At 44.1% G+C, this 17,246-nt stretch overlaps 1 protein-coding gene across 1 annotated transcript in view; it reads left to right on the plus strand.

The window, feature by feature from the left end:
• The first annotated feature begins 452 nt into the window (after window positions 1-452).
• Window positions 453-17,246, plus strand: part of il34 (interleukin 34) — a 99,581-nt gene continuing 82,787 nt past the window's right edge. The window contains exon 1 of the mRNA XM_063067366.1: window positions 453-553. The gene's annotated coding sequence lies outside the window, so the exon portion shown is untranslated. The remainder of the gene's footprint in view (window positions 554-17,246) is intronic.

Consider the following 17,246-nt stretch of genomic DNA (forward strand, 5'->3'; position numbering starts at 1 on the left):
TGGTGGGGTTCTGCAGACTGTCACCTGGAAATAATGTTCGGGTTCTTGGATGTTGGGAAGGGAAGAGGCAAAAGGAGAGGTTTGGCTTTTCCTTTAGTTCCTGTAACAAGATGGGGGAATGATTGTCAAGGTTGGAGGGCAGATCTTTTTAGGTTTTGCTTTCTCTTCAGATTGCTACTTTTGTGTCTCTTGATCGCTGTAAGAACGTAACCATGCTCCCGCTCATGCACTCTACTCTGACCACAGCTTCCTAACCCAAGGACCATATGTCGAGGGGAGGGCAGTGGGAAGGGAGGACTACTACCGCGTAGGCGTGACGGGGACGTTTCCGACCCTCGTAACGTTTCTCCCCGAGCGGACTACAATTCCCGGCGTGCCGTGCGCCCACGCATGCCCCAGACGCCGGGGTCGGGGTGAGTGACAGGTCTGTGGAGCGCACGTGACCCGCGGCGGGGCGGACTGGCGCTGGGAGCATGAAGGTTGTGCGGTGCGAGACGGACTGAGGAGCGGGCGTGATGTTCGGCAACAGCTGATGCCTTCAGCGACCGGCGAAGTAAGTGCGCACCGAGGCGGTAAAATAGCATATAATTGACAACTTTCATTCGCAAATAACACCTTTCTTCCCGTGAGAATGTCAGTTCCAGTCGCGTTTCTCTGGAGATACACGTTGACAAGGTTTGTAATCTGTGAAGTCAAATGATAGCGTTATTCCATGATTAGCAGACTGAATGCAACTTAGATGCTGGAATATTCAGATCCCAGCGTAGAGGAATTGGGGTTGCATTTGGACTGGACAGGATTTCTCGTCAGCGTCCACTATAGTAATTGTTGCTGCGGTTGTCATTATAACAGCAAACTATAATACTAAGCTATAATGTTCGTGCACCTGGAAAATATTGCAGCAAAGCATCATACACCCTTGGTTGTTCTGTGTTGGATGCGACCTTCTAATGTGGCACTCGAATGTCTGCTAACAATTATCTCTGCAAGCGGCCAAAGTGCTACACCTGCCCATTCAGCTACTCCCTAGAATGTACAGTACTGTTAACGAGCAACCGGCGATTATTCAGGAGTGATGGATTTCCTGTAGTGCATTTTAAAGTTAGGTTTGCTGACTGCATCCCACTAGGGCACAAATGACTTGCTTTTTTGACAATGATTTGACATGCGCTGATGAAGAAAGTGTTGCGGACATTTGGCTGACTTTGGCGCGGAGTACAGTACCTCAGAGGGGGCAGCGTGGTGGCTTCCTCCGGAGCCTGATGCTGGGGATTGATTCGTGGCGCTGCTCACACTCGATGACGGAACACAATGCTGCTATACCAGTTAACCCACATTGTATCAGCGACGGGGAAAAATCTGAAATCATTTGTGATTACTCAGTGCCAAGTCAGTGAACTCAGACATGAAGTATGGCGTTACTCAGAATAAGAGATTAATCAAAGCAAGATTTTTACTCCAATTCTGGAAACGCTCAGCGAGTCAGATAACCTTTGCGGAGAAAGTAACAGTTAATGCTATAGCTTGAAAATCCTTTGTCAGAACTAGGAGAGAAATTAGTCTTGGCACGTATTCTTCCGTGGTTCTTGGACCCATAACACTGACTTTTTCGCTCTCCTCTGATGCTGCCTGGCCTGCTGAGTTTTAACTGTATTTTCTCAATTTTTATTTCAGGTTTCCTGTGAATTTTTTTTCCAATTAGTGTCTTAACTCAAAGTTCCCTTCCATGCTTCTGGGTTCACGGATATTAGTGACGAGACATCCCCAATTTCCGTTGTCAGTGTCTAAACTACTGCCATTCTTTGTGACGAAGGGAAAGTGAAGCTGGTCAGAGAGCTCTGGGAACCTGACCTACATCCTACTGAAAAATAAACAGAGGGATCTTGGGACCCATGTCCATAGATCCCTCAAAGTTGCTAAGAAGGCGCCCGGTGTTTTGGCCACAGTTAGTCGGGGAATTGAGTTCAAGAGCTGCTAGGTGATGTTGCAGCTCTGTGAAACCTCAGTTAGAGCACACTTGGAAAACTTCAGCTCTGGTCATCGCATTACAGAAAAGAGGTGGAAGCCTTACAGAGAGATTTACCAGGATGCTGTCTGGATTAGAGCGCACATTTTATGAGGACAGGCTGAGCGGGTTAGAGCTTTTCCTTCAGGAGTGAGGGAGGGTGAGAGGTGTCTTGATAGTGGTGCACATGATGAGAGGCATAGATTGAATGAAAAACCAGAGACTTATTCCCAGGATAGAAATGGCCAATACCAGGGGCATTTAAAAAAACTCAGAGAGAAAAATGGAAAGCAATGTAGGAGGGAAGGTTGCGATTGATTTTAGAATAGGTTTAAAAAGTTGGCACGGATCTGTTCCGTAATGTTCTATGTCCTAATAGTAATACATTGCAACAGTATGTCTTGGAGGCAAATCCAGGTGTTACCTATAAAACCTGCTGCTGGATGTCAAGATTCAAGATTCAGATTTATTTATTACATTTCCATTGAAACATACAGCGAAATGTGTCATTTGTGTAAACAACCAACACCCCTAATATATATAATACAAATATAATATAATATAAAATATATATAATATAGAATATCCATCTCAGGACTTGTCGATGATGATGAATGAGGATTCCGAATGCCGGTCCTCAAACTGCGGGATATGGGCGGCCTGTTTTGTTCATGGTGCGCAGTGAATAAACAGCACAGTACTATAATACAGCAGTATAGTACATGGATTACTGTACAACAAGCTTTGTCCTGGACAGTGCTGAGCTTCAGAGTTGTTGGAGGTGCACATTCTAGGCAAGTGTATTGTCTTCCATCATAAAATCATGCAGCACCTAAAGAGGTCCTTATCCTTCTGAACTTTTCCGCTCTGTGTACCTATCCTGGTACCTTTTAAGTGTCATTGCTCAACCGCTTTCATGACAGCTCATTCCATATACTGAGCACTCTGCCCCTCAGATCTCTGTTGAATATCTCCACTATACCCTTTAGTTCTTGACTTCAATGACCCCGGAAAAAAGACTGCCAAACTGGGTCCATATTTGTGCTGACCATCAGGGGTCTACCTACACTGATCCCATTTACCAGCCATCGTCCGTGGCCTATCAATGCCTTGGTGATTCAAGAACTCATCCAGATTCTCAAATGTGAACTCTACCAGTTCTGTGGGCAGCGTGCTCTAGATTGTGACATGGAAATGGTTCAGGGAATAGGGTTAACTCTTTAGAAGCTGCCCAGCCTTTGATTTCTACTTAATTTATGTATCCAGCTGGCATGTGAAAGGGTGCAAAGGACTACAGGAGGATACAGAGTGGCTGAGTGAGTGTGAGTGAAATAATCATGTTATTGCCTTTGAAATGCTGAGTATTATTTTGAATGTTTGGAGATTGGAGACATATCGATGTTCTAAGATGTAAGAGTGTCCTTAGAAATGTCACTAAAAGATAACATACAAGTGGAGCAATCAGTGAAGAAAGGAAAAGGTATATTAGGCACAATTGATTGGGAATTTGAGTACATGAGCAAAGGTATCTTAATACGTTTGTAAAGAGCCTTGATGAGACTGTGTTGGAGTATGGTTTACAATTTTGGTCTCTTTACCTGATAAAAGCATATTCTTTCTATAAAGGGAATACAATGAAGATTTGCCAAACAGGTTTATGGCATGGCAGGTCAGTCATATGAGACTAGACATCTCTTCCCTGTAGTTTGTGATCTTATTGAAATACACAAAATTCTAAAAAGCTCAGTCAAATATACATTGGGAGTGGGAATATTTCTCTTGGTAAAGAAACTAGAACTAGGGTAACAATATTAATATAATGGGTAGGCTATTTAGGAATGAGAAATTCTTTCACTCAGGTTGGTAAATCTTTGGAAATCTCTTTCCAGCTTTGCTGTGGTGACCTAGATGCAGATTACATTCTGTGTTTAGGCTGATGGATATTTGGGGATGTGGGGATAAAACGGGAGCCTGGCATTGAGATACAATAGAAGATGAGCCAAATGGAGCAGGTTTGAGGAGCACCTACTTTTAATACAGTATTTATGTATCCATGCTGCTAGTTGATGTCGATGGTGGGGAATTAAATTATGGCAATGTCCTTGAATGTTAATGGGAGATGGTTAGATTCTCTCAGAATGGGTTATGGGAGATGGTTAGATTCTCTCAGAATGGGTTATGGGAGATAGTTCGATTCTCTCAAAATGGGTTACTACATACTCTTTGCTTGGGGTGAATGTTACTTGCCTTTTATCAACCCAAGTTTGAGTGTTGTTTAGGTTCTTCCACATGTGAACTCAAAATGCTTCATGAGCCAAGGTGTTGCAAACAAACACCACATTGCAAACATTAGCCTATGATCTCTGTCTGCATTTCTCACTGCCTTGTTAAGGAAGCCAACATAATCGAAGACCCCTGCTGCTTGGACATTCTCTATTCTTCCCTTTCCCATCAGGCAGAAGATAAAACCCTGAAGCTACATGTGGCCAGGCTCGAGGACGGCTTCTATCCCACTGTTATAAGATGATTGAACAGTCCTCTTGTGCAGTCGATGGACTCTTAACCTCACAATCTACCCCAGTTTCCAAGATTCCAACAGCGGTGAAGGAACGGTGATAAATTTTGAGGTCAGGATGGTGTGTGACTTCGAGAACAACTTCCAATTGGAGGTGTTCCCTGTGATTTTGCTGCCCTTGTCCTTCCAGCTGGTAGAGGTGGTGGGTTTGGAAGATGCTGTCTAAGGGGTCTGGGGGAGTTGCTGCAGTGCATCCTGCAGACGGTAGAAACTGCTGTTACTGCATGTTGATGGTGGAGTGAGTGACTGGCTGTGGATGGAATGCCTTAGCAAGCAAACTGCTAGTCCTCTAGTCCTCTTTGATGTCAAGCTTTTCGAGAGTTGTTGGAGCTGCACAGTTGTTTCTGTATTTCTCTAGAATTTTTAGTTTTCAATAGCAGGTATCACAACACTTGAATCTGGTTTTTCATAGGTTAACTGTTATCACTGGAATTCTGCTATCTGTAGTCTGATATGAGATGACCACGACAGCTTTTTCCTTTGTCTTTTTGATGTTCTTTCAGATGTTCTTTCTTTGTTCATTTTTTTTTCTTGTAACACATAATAAAATTTATGTCTCATTCTTGATTTCTGAACAACTTTGGAATTGCAAAAGCATCAGGGCCCAACATCTCCATTCTATGCACATTCATGTACCTTTCTTAGGAGCATCTTAAGCATTTCTGTATCTGAAAGCTCTCTAAAGGTTGGTAAGGTGGTTAGGAAGGCATGTGGTATGCTCGCCCTTATTAGTTGAGCCATTGAATTCAAAAGTCAGGAAGCCATGTTGCAGCTTTTATGAAAGTCTAATTGGGCTGTATCTGGAGTATTGCATACAGTTCTAGTCGCCTCATGACGTTGAGGTTTTGGAGAAGGTGCAGAGAGGTTTACCAGGATATTGCCTGGATTAGTTAGAGGGCATATACCATAATGAGAGCTTATTCAAATTTGGGTTGCTTTCTTTGAAGTGGTAGAGGCTGAGGGAATATCTGATAAAAGTTTTGGAAGATTATGAGATGCATAGATAGAGCAGACAGACAATGTTTTTTCCCCAAGTGTTGAAATGTCTAATGTCTGAAGTGTTGAAGTGTCTGCATTTAAGGTGAGAGGGGGTAATTTCAAAGGAAATGTGAGGGGCAAGTTTTTACTCAGTGTTGGGTGTCTGGAATGCACTGCCTGTGGTGGTGGTAGAGGCAGAGACATTACAGACTTTTTAAAGAGATGTTTAGATGAGGAAAATGGAAGGATATGGGCAATGTGTAGGTAGAAGAGACGAGTCTAGTTGATTACTAATTTAATTGGTTCGGCACAATGTTGTGGGCCAAAGGGCCGGTTCCTGAGCTGTTCTACGTTCTCTCTGTCTCCACCATCAGCTTTGGCAGCACATTTGAGGCACCACTTTGTACATTTAACAAAAACGACAAGCTTTCCCTGAACATTTCCTTTGAATTTGCCTCTGGCATTCCTTGTTGTTTTCTGCAAGATGAGCCCAGGTGAGTGCATGGTATTGGAATTGTACCAAGGTACTGTCTTACATATTATTCATTCAGATCAAGTCATTTACACAGTGCACCGAGATAGAACAAGGTAAAGCAATTAACAAAATGCAGAATAAGGTGGTACAGTTACAGAGAAAGTGCAGTGCAGGTAGACAATAAGGTGCAAGCTCATAAAAAGGTAGATTGTGAAGTCAAGGGTCTGTCTTGTCTGATAGTTGTATAACAATGGGGCAGAAGCCATCCTTGAGCCTAGTGGTACATGCTTTCAGGCTTTCGCCTTCTGCCTGATGGGAGAGGGGAGAAGAGAGGAATCAGTGGGGAGCAGCTCTGGCGGACCCTGGTTCACTCCCTCCATAGGGTGCTACCCGTGCAGCATTCACACGTTCTTCCCGTGTGCGTGTGAGTCACTTGTTCTCCCACAATGTGCTGGCATGTTTGTTAGCTAGTTGTAAACTAACCCTACAGCATAGGTGAGTGGTGGGAGAATCGGTGTGCGTGGAAAGTGAGTAGGTTTCAGGGAAGTAAGTGGGGAGTGGGATTATCGGAAAGCTGCTGTTAGACATGATGGACTGAACAGCTTCATGGAATTGAGAGCTCCACTCTGATGACGTGTTGGCGTGATGTGACGCATCTTCACCAGGTTGGCACCTATCGTCTGTGGGTATGCAGGTACAGTCCCTGGTAGTGCGGTGAGGTGGAAGGGCATCCCGGGGACTGCACCATGCGTACCCAAAGATCAGGATATTGAGGAGATAGACAACAATGGAATACATGCCCTTGGCACTTCACTGATGCCTGGCTTGGATCTTCTAGTTCCACCCCACTCCTGGAGGGCGACAATAGAGTGTAAAGTGTAGGCAACAAACTGATGGATTGAGGAGGGTGGACCAGTGTTGTATGGAGTCACACAGCATAGAAACAGCCATATTGCACGCATACGCACACACTGAACACACACATGTATGTGCGCACATGGACACTCGCACAGACAGGTGCATGCACACACATGGTCCTATAACCCCAGGCTAGGCCGACTTTAGCTCGTAGCAGACTTTGACTGACAGACATTTAACCTTTGACTTCCCCAGTGCATGTGCAGACTCAGAACTCTGGCTGTCCAGCCTTGACATTCTGGACCTGATTAACCTTCGGGCTTAAATTATTGGTATCGATCCCAGGACTCTCTGACGACAAATGGATGAGGACTTGAGAACTCTTGGCCTCAGTTACTGGACTCTCTAATGAATGGGACCCGAAGACTAGGTTTTGAACTCTGGTCTCTGTCAGCTCTTGTTGCTGGGGACTCGGCAGTTCTCTGTGGTGCTTGTGTGCTTGTGGATATCAAGGCTCTCATTCCTTGATCTCCCTCCTGTTTGCCCCTCACCTGCTCACTGCCAACGGAGGTTCAGTACATCACAGTTTACTGTCACTTCAGAAGCTTTAGGTGTGGCTGGAATTAGCAGCTGATGAGAGGACATGGGTCTATATCACGTGGAAGGAAAGGATGGGCAATGAGATAATTACATGTGTGCAGGTTGCAATAAAATGAATGTGGAAAAACTCATAGAGGTAACGGGAATGGGGAGGGCCGAGTTAGAGTCATAGAGCCATAAGAGTACAAAAACAGCCCTTTGGCTGAGCTGCCAGCTGATTTAAATCAGTCCTATTTGCCTATGTTCTAATCCTTTTCTATCCAAATCTCTTTCCAACATTGTAATTGTACCCGGCTCTTACAGCTCCCATGTGATAAGCTTACCCCTTAGTTTCCCTTTAAATCATTTTTCTCTTACCTTAAACTATAAACAGTACCTTTCCCTTCTTACCTGAAACCTTAAGCAGTAAGACCAATGACTTGTATGTGGATTTCAGGAAGGGGAAGTTAGGAGAACACATGTCAGTCCTTACTGAGGGGACAGTAGTGGAAAGCAGTGATATGCTTTCAATCAAAAGGTGGTGAGCAGTTTCAAGTTCCTGGGCGTCAACATCTCTGCAGCTCTGCTCTGGACCCAACGTATTGATGTAATTACAAAGGAGGCTCAATTGCAGCCATAGATGAAAGTGAGTCCATAGATTGCGGGAACATTTCAACGATGGGGCGAATGAAGTTACTCCTTTGGTTCAAGAGCCTGATAGTTGAGCGGTAACAACTGTTTCTGAACCAGGTGGTGTGAGTCCTGAGGCTCCTGTACTTTTTTCCTGATGGTAGCAGTGAGAAGACAACATGACCTGGATGGTGGGTGTCCCTGATGATGGATGCTACTTTCCTGTTACAACGCTTCATGCAGATGTACTCAACGGTGGGGAGGATGTTACCCATGATGGATTGGGCTGTATGCACTACCTTTTGTAGGATTTTCTGTTCAATGTCTTTCCATTCCAGGCTGTGATGCAGCCAGTCAATATACACTCCACTACAAATCCATAGAAGTTTTTCAAAGTTTTAGATGTCATGCCAGATCTTCACTAACTCCTAAGGAAATAGAGGAGCTGCCATGCTTTCTTCGTATTTGCTGGCAGGTCCTCCGAAATGATAACACCGAGGAATTAAAAGTTGCTGACCCTCTCCAGCCTTTGCTGCCCCAGTGAGGACTGGATCATGGACCTTTTGGTTTCCTCCTGAAGTCAATATTCAGCTCCTTGGCCTCCTGACATTGAGTAAGAGGTTCTTGTTGTGGCACCACACAGTCAGATTTTATATATGCTGATCCATCACTACCTTTGATTTGGTCTACGACAGGTATCAACATCAGAATTAAATGTGGTATTGGAGCTGTGCTTAGTGGCACAGTCATAAGAGTAAAGTGAGTAGAGCGGGGGGGCTAAGCACACAGCTTTGTGGTGCACCTGTGCTGATGGAGATTATGGAGGAGATGTTGTTGCCAATCCAAACAGATGGAGGTCTGGAAGTAAAGGATTTGAGGATCCAATTGCACAAGGAGGTATTGAGGCCAAGGTCTTGAATCTTTTTGGTTATTTTTGAGGGGTTGATGGTATTGAATACAGAGCTGTAGTCGATAAAGAGCATCCTCATGTATACATCTTTGTTGTCCAGATGTTCCAGGGTTGAGTGAAGAGCCAATGAGGTGGCATTTGCTGTGGACCTGTTGCACTGGTAAGCAAATTGGAGCAGATCCAAGTCATTCTGCAGGCAGGAGTTGGGGATTATGGGTATTCATGATGGTTCCTCCGTGTCTTAAGACTGTAACTTGTAGGAGCAGAATTAGCTCATTCAGCCCATCTGCTCTGCCATTTCATCATGGCTGATCCATTTCCCTCTTAACCTCCATCCTACTGCCTTCTCCCCATCACCTTTCATGCCCTGATTATTCAAAAACCTGTCAGCCTCCGCCTTAAATGTACCCGAGTGACTTGGCCTCCACAGCTACCTGTGGCAATGAATTCCATGGATTTACCTAAAGAAATCCCACCTCATCTGTGTTCTAAATGCTCATCCCTCTATTTTGAGGCTGTGCCCTCTGGTCCTAGACTACATCAACAAAGGGAACATCCTTTTCAAATCCGCTCTATCTGGGTCTTTCAACATTCTATAGATTTCAAGGCAATTCTCCTCTCATTCTTCTCAATTCCAATGAGTATAGGTCCAGGGCAATCAATCACTGATCAAATGATAACCCTTTCATTCCCGGAATCATTCTCATGAACCTCCTCTGAACCCTCTCCAATGTAACAAATCCTTTCTTAAAGGAGGGAGGCAAACCTGCTCACAATTCTCCAAGGGAGACCTTGCCAGTGCTTGTATGGCATTACATCCTTGCTTTTCTATCCTAGTCCACTTGAAATGAATGTTAACATTTTGCTCACCTTCCTCACTACTGATTAACCTTTAGGGAATCCTGCATGAGGGCTCCCAAATTGCTATGACGGTGAAAGCAAGCAGAGAAACACGTAGCTCACCTGGGAGTGAAGCCCTGTTGTTGCCCATGTTGCTTAATTTTACTTTATAAGAGGTGATAGCATTCAAAATCTGCCACGACTGTCAAGCAATCGTTTGTTGATTCAAGTTTAGTCCGAAATTGTGCCACTTCACAACATATACTCCTGATTCTGGCTCTGATTCATACGTACACCCTGTAGTTCTAGACTCCCTTGACCTGGGAGAAAAAGACCGTGACCTTACATCATGATATAAACTCTTTATGAGGTCTGCCCCCTGCCTACTTTGCTCCAAGGAAAGCATCCTTAGCCATCTTCCCTCATAAATAAAGTGCTCCAGTCCTGGCAGCATCAACATAGATCTTTTCCACATCAACCTGCACCCTCCATCGAAGGATGTCCTTGCCCATGTAACGGCAGATTCATGTATTTCCAAGTTCATCCTCCTTTTATAGGGGAGAGGAGTTATAATGCGTGTGGCACACATGAGAGAGGGAAGAACTGTGGTTTAATAATAGATAGGGTGTGCAATATCTGATTGTATAGCTCTAGAAGGTCGGTGAGTAAATCATAGCCTAAGCTGCAAACACTAGTAATTTTCTCGGGACCATCTCTGGGATTTACTGTGTGACGTCAAGCCTGTGTCCGCACTGTTAACTGCTGTGAAAGTACCCAGGGACAATACCAGTTCTGTTCTAATTTTGAATTGTGGTTGACAGGATCCTTCAGTGGATGTCAGATTTAGATTTAGTTATCATGTATACATTGAAACATACAGTGAAATATGCTGACACATCCAAGGATGTGTTGATGGCACCCTACAAGCATCACCACTCATTCCAGTGCCAACATGGCATGCTCACAATTCTCAGCAGATCACAACAAAACAACACAATAAGCAACAACAGGTCTCGTTCCTCCCTCCCTCTCTACCAACCTACACAGTCCTCTTACCCCAGGACAATCAGTCTTTAACCTCCAGCCTCCACTGGGTTCCTGGGCTCACAGACAACTGGGCCCCAACTCCTTTAGCAGACTTGCAGAGATTTGCGGACCCAGACTTCGGCCATTGGGCTCAATCCAGACCTCCAATTGACTTTCTGACTGTGGTCCAGACCTCCTGATGGTGGGACCATGAATGTCCTCGTCCTCGCCTTTCCCATGGGCCTACAAACACAGTTTGCAGACTTAAACTCTGGCCTGTCCTCAAATTCCTTCACATTCCTGTTCCTAAATCATAACCTGGGTCACTAACTCCACCCTCTGTCCCCAAAACCATCCCTGAACCTAATAATCCTAAATTTGAGATTATGTGCCAAATGGATTACATGTTGAATATCAATCTTTATAACATTCTATTAGAAGGCAGTTTGTAAGATCTTGAGATGCTACCTATTGTATTTCTGCCACTGACATCAAAACAAAGATGGGCTGTACTTTTAATGTGACACTTGGGGATTTGTATGTGAAAAGATGTCACCACATTGAAAGGTTATTTTCTTTTCCATCTGCTCTAACGACTATTAGATTAGCTTTTCTGCCTTATGCACAGACGTTTCATTGAACTTTGGGAGTGGAATGTATTAATGCTGATCATAACTGGGAGTTATTTTTGCATGCTGCCCTGGGAGAGCGTGAGATGTGACTTTAATACTCAGAGAATGGGGGCACATTTGTCATACTTCTGTTTATTGAAGAGTAGAGCACTGGGAAGGTTCTTCAACCAACGATGTTGTGCTAACCTTGATGCTAATTTATACTAAATGTCGTCATCCTCAGTGCTCCGTTCCCTCATGAGGAAAGTTTCTCTACCTAATAGGACAGGTTATGGTTACATTGGGGTTGGACAGGGTGTACAGCAGATTCACAAGTGATACTTGGACTCAGGAGGTTGAACTGTGAGAAGCATTTGCAGAAACCTGCTTCGCCCTCATTCTCCTCCCCACTCACCCCTCTACCCATTCTATTCTTGCCTCATTCTCTTCCTCCCTCAGCCCTCTACCCATTCTATTCTTGCCTCATTCTCCTCCCCCTCAGCCCTCTACCTATTCTATCCTTGCCTCATTCTCCTCCCCCCTCAGCCCTCTACCTATTCTATCCTTGCCTCATTCTCCTCCCCCCTCAGCCCTCTACCCATTCTATTCTTGCCTCATTCTACTCCCCCCTCAGCCCTCTACCTATTCTATCTTTGCCTCATTCTCTTCCTCCCTCAGCCCTCTACCCATTCTATCCTTGCCTCATTCTACTCCCCCCTCAGCCCTCTACCCATTCTATCCTTGCCTCATTCTACTCCCCCCTCAGCCCTCTACCCATTCTATTCTTGCCTCATTCTCCTCCCCCTCAGCCCTCTACCCATTCTATTCTTGCCTCATTCTCCTCCCCCCTCAGTCCTCTACCCATTCTATTCTTGCCTCATTCTCCTCCCCCTCAGCCCTCTACCCATTCTATCCTTGCCTCATTCTACTCCCCCCTCAGCCCTCTACCCATTCTATCCTTGCCTCATTCTACTCCCCCCTCAGCCCTCTACCCATTCTATCCTTGCCTCATTCTCCTCCCCCTCAGCCCTCTACCCATTCTATTCTTGCCTCATTCTCTTCCCCCTCAGTCCTCTACCCATTCTATTCTTGCCTCATTCTCCTCCCCCTCAGCCCTCTACCCGTTCTATTCTTGCCTCATTCTCCTCCCCCCTCAGTCCTCTACCCATTCTATTCTTGCCTCATTCTCCTCCCCCCTCAGTCCTCTACCCATTCTATTCTTGCCTCATTCTCCTCCCCCTCAGCCCTCTACCCATTCTATTCTTGCCACCTTAGGGTTATGATTAACTTCTAAAAAGACATTTCTCACTAGCTCAAGTTCTGACTAAAACATCAGCGTTTCCACCCTGTACCCCACAGAAGCTACTCGACCTGCTGAGATTTTCTAGCATTTTTTTTGTTGTTGTTCCAGATTCTGGCATCTGCAACTGCTTGTGAATATATACTTTTAAACAACCTTGACTCTGAGTATAACTTCAACTAACATTTGTTCTGGAAGTATTGCTATTATAAACTACTTTATAATATTCCTTACCAAAAAAGTTTCAAGAAAAAATGCATCAACAGATATTGTTCCAAATCTATATGAAACTTAATATTTCCCTTTTAAGGTCACTCTGAATTTGCTATACACTTGTTTAATCTTTGTAATTGTTTTCCCACTTAACTGCACTTACCAGGACAGCTATGTACAACCAGTTCAACAACATTAAATTCTTTGTGATTCCTCAATTCTAAGAACAAAGGTTCACCTGGTTGCCTCTCCTTTATCTGTTCCTGCTATTGAAGCACCTTCTTCCTTATCACTAAGGTGACTTCTTCCCCTGTTTCTTCTACCATTCTAGACACCTTGCATCCTGAGTGCTTAGTTCCTAATCCCGTCCTAACCATCTCTCGATAATGGCAGCTCATGAAGTTGAATTTGTATCTGCCCCTCAGTGAATTGTTCAGACCACACTTGGTGTATAGTGAGCAGTGTTGGGCCCCACACCTAAGAAAGGATGTGCTGCCATTGGAGAGGGTCCAGAGGAGGTTCTAGAGAATGATACTGGGAATGAAAGGGTTAGCACATGAGCGTTTGATGGCTTTGGGCCTGTACCCACTGAAGCTAGGAAGAATGAGGGGGGATCTCTCTGAAATCTATTGGATATTGAAAGGCCCAGATGGAGAGGATGTGGAAAGGATATTTCTGACAGGGCTGGGGTGCAGCCTCAAACAAGGACTTCCCTTTAGAACAGAGATGAGGAGGAATTTTGTTAGCTAGAGGATGAATCTGTGGAATTTGTTGCCATGGATGACCATGGAAGCCACTTCATTGGGTGTATTTAAAGTGGAAATTGATAGGTATTTGATTAGTAAAGCCGTTAAAGGTTATGGGGAGAAGGAAGGAGAATGAGCGGGAAAATAAATCAGTTATGATTGAATGGTGGAGCTGAATGGCCTGATTCTGCTCCTGTGTCCTATGGTCTTACGGTCATTCAGTTTGATTCATTGAGCTGTGTATTTGTATAACTAGTGATTATCTTGGCCAAGCATGTTTAATTGTTACATCTCTTTAATAATTTTATATATATATTTTTAGTTTTCCCTTGGCTTAATTCTGATTTCTTGTTTTTACAGTACTGTTTCCTCTTGTTTACTTTAGAACAACTGTTTATAATATCTCTTTTATGTTTTGCCTCAAGAAATGAGTGAAGACATCTGTAGCTGGTCAATTACTTACGGCTGTCTTGCTCTTTGAACTCCTGGGACCCCAGTCCAGTAAAAATTGTACAATATCTTGCACCTTAATATTTAGTCATTCTTTAAAATTAAAAAAAAGATGCTGTTGTAATTTAATGGATTTTGTGTAAAATAAAAGTCTGCCATGTGTTGAAAATGTACTTGATCGTAGAGCTGCAGTGGTGCCTCCTAAGATATAAATGAGGTTTTTAGCCAGAGAGTGGTGAATCTGTGGAATTCATTGCCACAGACAGCTGTGGAAGACACGTCATTGGGTGTATTTGAAGTGGTGATTGATAGGTATTTGATTAGTAAGGGCATCAAAGATTATGTGGAGAAGGAAGCAGAATGAGAGGGAAAATATTCAGCTATGATTGAATGGCAGAGCAATTTCAGTGGGCCAAATGGCCTGAGTACAGGATGAACACATAGAAAATCTAGTTAGTGGTTCCCAGGCAAACTTGATTCCAAGAAAGCTATTAACACAGGGTATGCAGCAAACACTTGAAAACATGTATGGACATTTGGACTACTTCCTTGAACGTGGTATCACAGGTAAAAAGGGTCGTGAAGGGGGCTTTTGGCACATTGGTCTGCATAAATCAAAGTATTGAGTACAGGAGCTGATGTTATGTTGGAGTTGTATAAGACATTGGTGAGGCCTAATTTGTATTGTTCTGATCACCTACATACAGGAGAGGTTGGATGAGACTAGAACTAGAGTTTATGGGTTAAGATGAAATGTTTAAGGGTAACCTGAGGGTGAACAACTTCACTGAGAGAGTGGTATGATTGTGGAATGAGCTTCCAATAGAAGTGGAGGATTCGTGATTCAAGTAATTTATTATCAAAGAATGTATAGATTATACAACCTTTAAGATTTGCTTGCTCACAGGTAGCCACAAAACAAGAAACCTGAAAAAACCCAATTAAAGGAAAAAAATAAAAGACCAACACTTGATGTTCAAGAGAAAGATACACAACTCATGCAAACAATTGAAGTGAGCAACAACATTCTGAACCAAAGCTGAGTTCTCAGATCTGATCCACGGAGCAGTCCGGCAGAGGCCCAGAGCCTTACTTATCAGTCCATCATATTAGCGGGCACGCAGCACAGCAGCGGTGACAGTCTCCAGCCTCAGCGCTGGAGATGACCATCGTGGAGAATGAGTGAAATGGACTCCCACCTCCGGTCTGGCCAGCATTCTCTAAACAGAGAATTGTACCTTGCACTAAGACCCAGCTGTAGCGAAAGGCTCCAGTCTTAGACCATGATGCCCAACAACTCACTCTAGGCCGAGGTTTCGCTGCCCAGGCTGAAACCACTCTTCAAATCAGCTCTGCACCCAGAGCGATTCACACCCAGTCCAGTTGTACGGGCACTGAACCTCCTCTGCCTGGGTCCTGACTTCTCCTCTCTGTACCCAGAGCATTCAGATTTCTTTGCTTTTTAAACTACCAGTGAGCTGGTGCACGTGTTCAGAGTGCCATCTTAACTGGAAACGGATACAGGTTCAGTTTCACAGAAGTTTGGATAGGTGCATGTATGTGTGGGGTCTGAAGAATTGTGGTGCAAGTGCAGGTCAATGGGAATAGGCAGTATAACAGTTTGGCACAGACAAGGTGGGCCAAAGGTATGTTTCTATTCTGTAGTTCTCCGTAACTCAATCATGCTAGGCTCTATACACTGGTGTGTGAAGAAAGATTTCTCAATTGCTTGTAGGGGACTTGGCCATCTCTGCAAAGTATTCCCTCTCCTTTGCTTTAAACTTTCCCCATCACAACCTCTGTCAGGTTTTACTCCCAACCCTTGACTTTTTGAAAATCCATGGATAACAGCCAACCAAATTCTGCACTAGTGCCTTGATGGTTTAAATAGTCGTGATTGGCTGTCATCAAGTAACTACGTGTCAGGGAGCTGTTCCTCTGTACAGGTTTGGCCCAGCTGAGAGTGAGGGGACATGCCACTTTCTCATTGCAGTTATCCCAGCTCATCTTTACATGTCTCCCCTGCTTGCCCTCTCCCCCTACCCCTCCCTATTTCAGCCACAGGACAGGTTCCTTAAAATGGAAGGATTAGGATGTAAACTTCTCAGAGGGAGAAGGAGAGCAATTAACTAACATTTATCAACTTCAAAGTTTAGCTGGTATCTGTTAGTGAATTATAATCAAGTATTGAAATCACCTAATTGTACTCAAAAACACTTGGGGAATACTTCCCAATTGGTGGAGCAGAGTCACAGAGTGTTGAAAATGGCGTCTTGCGTTACTTACATCTTCACACTATTCTCATAGAAACGATGCCTCTTAAAATGTGTATTTCCAGTTGTGTTTAATTTGCATTGGTCCATGGGACCTAGCTTTCAGTTGCAATTTTATAATTTGCACAAATCATAAGATTAATGCAAACATTCTCCCAGAATACAATGACAAATGTGTCAAGACAGTTCACTTCCTCTCTCCCTGACCAGTTTGCAAACCCTCCATCTCTGCTTGGTAAATCAGAAGCAACTCAAAAGTTTATAAAGACCCCTTACAACATTCCACAACTCAGAGCATTGTCACACTTTGAAACCAGTTCAGAAGCACAATATGACTGACTCTAGGGGGTTAAACAGCTTCAAACAATCCCTGACCTTCTGGGAGACTTTTAATCTTTTTGATTAGGTGGATTCGGGATGTTATCGATCATGTAATTAACTCTACATCACTCAGATTCAGATTCCATGTACATAGAAACCTGAAGTGAAATGCTTCAGTTGTGTTAACAACCAACACAACCGAGGGATGTGCTGGGGGCAGCCCGCAAGAGTCACTACACATTCTGGCGCCAACATAGCACGCCTACAATACCCGGCAGAACAACATAGAATACAACAAGCAACAAAACAAGTCATTTTCCTCCCTCCCAGCCAGGACAAACCTCCGGGTCTCCAGGTTTGGTGATTGGGCTTCAACTTCTGGACTTCTGATCGATCCTTAGGCTCTGATCTTTGGTATTGACCACTGATGATGATGAGACCCTGAACAGGCTCAAG

This window comes from Mobula hypostoma, chromosome 14 (genome assembly GCF_963921235.1).
Source record: "Mobula hypostoma chromosome 14, sMobHyp1.1, whole genome shotgun sequence".
In the NCBI taxonomy this organism is placed as follows: domain Eukaryota; kingdom Metazoa; phylum Chordata; class Chondrichthyes; order Myliobatiformes; family Myliobatidae; genus Mobula; species Mobula hypostoma.